This window comes from Galeopterus variegatus, unplaced genomic scaffold (genome assembly GCF_000696425.1).
Source record: "Galeopterus variegatus unplaced genomic scaffold, G_variegatus-3.0.2 Scaffold7591, whole genome shotgun sequence".
NCBI classification, from domain to species: Eukaryota; Metazoa; Chordata; class Mammalia; order Dermoptera; family Cynocephalidae; genus Galeopterus; species Galeopterus variegatus.
Window position 1 is genome coordinate 54,790 of NW_007733702.1, and position 5,644 is coordinate 60,433.

Genomic DNA, 5,644 nt, shown 5'->3' on the forward strand with positions numbered 1-5,644 from the left:
TTGAAGTTGTTAAGGCAAGAGAACAGATGTCAGGTTGATGGGAACAAGGGGGAGGGGGAGGTAGGATTCAGTAAAGGGACATGAAAATCAACCTCATTGCATATTGGTAAAATAAAATAAAAATCCTATAAGAAGAAAATAAACGAAATCAAACACATAAACTAAAAGAGAATGCTGTGATACCTCTTAAAGCTGATTTGAAAGGATAATTCTAAAATGATATTAAATCACTAACCATTATCCAATATGGGAAAAATGAATTGTGAGAAAATGAGTAATAGTAAAAAAATGGGGGCCGACCCTTTGGCACACTCGGGAGAGTGTGGCGATGGGAGCGCAGCGGTGCTCCCGCCGCAGGCTTGGATCCTATATAGGGATGGCCAGTGCGCTCACTGGCTGAGCGCAGTATAGGCGACACCACGCTAAGGGTTGCACTGCCCTTACTGGTCACACACTCACAAAAAACACACACACACAAAAAAAATAATAATAATTTGTCACATTTTCTTTTACTGCAAATTAATTCTTAAAATTGTTATTTTAACGAAGTATTCTTTCAGATGATTGAATTTGAGAGAGTATTGCTACTTCCCGAGAAAGTTAATGATAAAAATTTAAAAGTTTACAATTGTAATTGATTTTTTTATTTCATTATCTGTTGCAATTACACATCCAGAAAACCTAAAACTCTGTAAGAAAAAGATTTGGAGTCATAGAAAGGCTTTACAATATTGCTATAAAATCAATCTATAGACTGAAAGTAAAAATTTCTGAACTAAATCTCTTTCTGTCCCATATGTTAACAAAGTAAGCCAATGCTTCACCAATAGAAACCAAAGCAGATCACTCCACACTGGACACATATAATAAGAGAAAGTTTGTAAGAAGAGCCTCCATTTTGGTGCAGGTGGGAGCAGCAGATCCCTGTGAATCTCTAATCTTGACCAGAGTCAACTGAATGAGGACTTACATAGTTGGTTATATTACAGTTCTGCCTCCTTTGCCTGACGTTAGTCTGTGGCCCAAACAATTAGAAGGAAGTGTATTAATTGTATGACTTGGGAAAAAAAAAGTCTTGGAAGTGAAATTGTCTGTGTCCATTATGCTGGAGTCAGTGTCTGTGGGGTGGGGAGTGTAATACTGTTTGGGGGTGGGGAGAGTTTTGAGGGATTTGAGGGCAGATCAAGGAAAAAGATATGACCACAGGGTGGCAGTAGCACACACCACTTTTACTGGTGAGGCTTTGACAGGTTTGCACAGAGAAGTCCCTCACAGCGGGAGTCTTTCCGGAAGCCAGGGTGCCAGGGTTGCTACTCAGAAGCGGAGGGGCACACTGGAGAAGGATTTTATGTGTCTTGGCCATGTCACACAGTAGCTCGGTGGGAGAGCTCCAAAGGTAGTATATGGGGATTTCATAACCAGGGGGTTCTCTATTGCTAGTTAATGTGGGTGAGTTTTTCTGGAATATGCAAAGGAGACAAAACATACTCTAAATGAATAAGCATCTGCTTCTGCAAACAATAGGCTGTTTTAAAAATAATTGGATATGTAAAATTTGGTTTGGTGGATGCCATTTAGAAATAAACCTGCAGCTTAGAAGTAAAAGCATAGGTGCTGGAAGCACAGAGGCCATCCTTTGCTCATTTCTGTAACACTGTTGCACATTCTACAGATTTTGTTCTGAATCGTCCCAACCTACACTACTTTGAATGAGATTAGACAGAGCCCTGTTCCCCATCTGGACCTCAATGGAGATTCTTTATATTAAAGGATATTGTTGTCCTTGGGTGAGAATTGAGATCAAGCCACCCACAAAATGAGCTTCCCTCTGTGAAGCACCAGGTCCTCTGGACTGCATCCCTTCTCCCAGGCACCTGTGATTGACACTGGCTGATTTTTCTAACTAACTGCAGATCGTCATTCACTAGAGCATAAATTATGGATTAATATTCTGGCTCACAGGGAGCTCAGAGAATGAAGGGTGTGTGGATGTGTGTATCTTCTCCTTCTGAGGATGAATCTCACTAAACACTGGGAGAATCAGATTTGTTTACATGTCTTAATTTTCTGAATCCTCAAGACCCTCTTCTAGAGCTGCCTAATCTAACATTTTTCCCAAATGTTTGAATTGTTTGTCTTTCATTTTTCAAGAAAAAAATAGTAAAATAACATCCAACACTGAGCTATGAGATTCATTTTAGCCTGTGATGCTGAACTTTCTGCTGAGCCGAGCGGCCCCACCACCTAACTACTCACAATGAAACAATAATTCCATTGCCTTCCTAAGAAGTCTGTGTCTTATAAGTTCCCTCTCAATTCTTTTTTATTCCAATTTATTTTTTATTGAAGCATAATTGATTATATATATGTTGGGGGTATAAAGTTGACTATCAATAGTAGTGTGCAATGTGTGGTCAAATCAGGATACTTAGCTTATTCATCATTACAATAGGTAATCATACTTTGTGTCCATTGATCAATTTCTTATTAATTCTCATTAATCCTCTTCCCTCTCACTTTCCCTCTCCCCTTTTCCACGTCTAGTAACCACAGTTCTGTTCTCTCCTCTAAAAGCTCAATGTATTATTGTGATTGTTGTTTCTTTCTCTCTTCCTGTCTCTCTCTTTCTTGTTTATTTATCTATTAATTCAGCTCCCACTCGCCCTTAAAGAAAGGGGCCTCTGTCCTAAAAAGAAGGTCCCCATAAAATCAAAGTTTTCCTGGAAGCATAGCAACTTTTTTCTATTGTTTGAATGAGAAGTTTTTCTGTTTAATGTTTTATTAAAACTTAGTTCACTTGAGAGATCAGGAGTGGAGAACCCAAGAAGAATCTTGGGACTGAGCCAGATATTTCAGCCTTTTAAATGAAGCAAACTTTGACAGAAGAATGTGTGTGAATATACCAAGAAGACAAAGGAATGTAAATTTTTTTGGATTTCCAATTCAGCTAAGATAGTGCACCAGCAGAAAAGTTGAGAATATAATTGGAGAATTATCATAAATCTTCTCCTTTCATGTTAAACAGTCAAGAATCTACATAACTTATATTAATTTTGAATAAAGAAATTAGAAGACAAGTAGGAAATATCAGAGCTAAAATTAAATCACTTAAAATAATTTATAAAATCCACTGAAATTCTCTTTTGGACTCTTTCTTTAATCTCCTATTAACAAAAATCAAAAGTTTAGGACAAGAAAGAGACAAGGGCTGAATGAATTATTCTGTGCACATTCCTTGTCTTAGAATAATACAGTGTCAGAATCAAACTGGAAATAGTGACTCACTGAAATGGAATTTTTTAAAAAAAATTAAAATATAAAATCAAACTTGTTTCACAGTCAGCTTGCTGTTCGTCTTGCCAGTAAAATTTCACTAATGAGCAGCACACACAAAGCTGTTGATTACTGTTTAATTATAATAGTTGAATCATGATTATAAGACTGCCTTCCTGCCCTGTTAGGTAAGATAACAAGTCTGATGTTAATGTCATAAGTTGTCTTAGATATTTTGCAATACTCTTGGAGTCAAACCCTTGTCGGAACTAGATGTGCCCACAGCCCCTCATCTAAGCCTGAGTTGGTGTCTGACAAGTGACATTTTCACATCAGAGGGCTGAAAATTCCAATTGTGGATCATGCTAATGCTTCTATTTTCTGATTACGTGACCCATGAAGAGGCAAGCAGATGCAAATTTTGTGATTAGAGTGTTGAGACTTTCAGGCTCACCCCCCAACCTCCCAGGTAGGGAGAGGGGTGAAAATTAAGCTGATCACCAATGGCTGAATATTTAGTCAATCACGTCTATATAATGAAGCCTCTATAAAAACCCAAAAGGATTGGGTTTGGAGAGCATCTGGAGAGCTGAACTTATGGAAGTTTCAGAAGGGTGGTGCACCCTGGAATGGCATGGAAGCTCTGTGCCCCTTTCCATGTGCCTTGCTTTATGCAAATCTTCATTCTATCATTTGTAATATTCTTTATAATAAAGTGATTAACTTAATGTTTCCCTGAGTTCTGTGAGCTGCTCTAGAAATCTATTCAAACCAAAAGAGGGAGTCAGGAAAACTCAAACTTCAAGCCAGCTAGTCTGAAGTTCCTGAGGCCTGGACTTGTGATTGTTATCAGAAGTGGGGTCAGTACCGTGGAACCAAGCCATCAACTTGTGGGATCTAACATTATGTCCAGACAGATAATGCCAGAATAGGTTCCAATTAGAGGTTACCCAGCTTGCATTGGCTGCATAATTGATTGCTTGCTTGATAGTGGGGAGAAATCCCCACATATTTGGTCACAGAAGTCTTCTATGTTGATTGTTGTGGTGTGAGAGAATAGATAAAAACAGTTTATGCTTTTCTCCATTTAACAAAGGACCATTCTGGAAACTATGTCAAGACAAGTAATTACCAAAAAGTGACCATGGAACTCTTTGAGGGCTGCCTGGTCATATTCTGGCTGTGATTGGGAGGCTGACTTCCCCTAGCTGGTGTTGCACTGCAGCTCAGATTTCTGGGCACTTTGATCTACAGCTGGCATCAAATGGCTCTAAATGGTATCCCTAATAATCAGCTACCTGAAATGTGTGCTTCATAAACAGGGAGACAATCAGAGTTCAGATTAAGAGGAATACATATTCCATTCCAGTGGGTTTAATGAGTGTCTTTGTCTTTAAATGAAGGAAGCCCTTAGGAGGACTTTTTGGGTTCTGGAGGTAACACATTCCACACCTTGAGTACAGGTCCAGCCCATAAACCAGGTGACATAAAAATCCTCTAGGATGGAGTGCGGCCCAGAGCAGCAAAGGGCTCTGCAGCAGGTGCAGAAAGCAGTAAATTGATAGCACTGAGTTTATAGCAATATACATGCGTTTTAGCAAAGAAGTTTTAAAATAAATAACCTTAGCTGCCACCCTGACATACTAGCAAAAGAAGAACAAGTTACACTCAATACCAAGTGTTTTTTATCCTTAAAAATATGCTAATGTAATAGGGATATATTTAATTTTACAGAATTTGAATCATATAATTCTGGGGGGGAAAGCATGTTGGCAGGTTCACAAGAGTAAAGTCAGAGTGGATTGCCAGCTCGAATAACTTCTCAGAGAGAATTCAGTCACAAGGAAAATCACTAAAGGATTATAAGGTAATATTACTATAGGCTGGACATATGCGAGACTCCCATGAACTTTAACTTGCTCAAAGATAAAAGCCACACAGTGCAGACAGCTTTCCATTCTTCTGATGGTTGGTGAGAGTGATGGCCACTTGGCAAAGCTATGAAGAATTTCCCTGAAGGGATTCAGTGGCAGCAGTTGATGTCAGGATGCACTAGAATCTCCTCCCAGTGATATGACTGAGCTTCTTGCATGCATGAGGTCTGTTGGGTACATTAGTGGCTGCTCCAGGGATGATGTGGCAGCCACTGCCTGGAGGGTCTGTGGGGTGTGGGCTTTAAGTGGGGAGGAAGGAAGAGGCTCTGGGAGACTGTCCTGACACTTCCCCAGCGCCTGTTTATGTGGAAGATGTGCCCAGTACCTGGGACTGAGACCTCTGTGGCCTCTTCCTCAAGGCTCTGCAGCCATTTAAACCATAGCACAGCCTGGTTCCAACTTGTCTTCTGGGCACCACAGATGCTCCTGCTGCACTG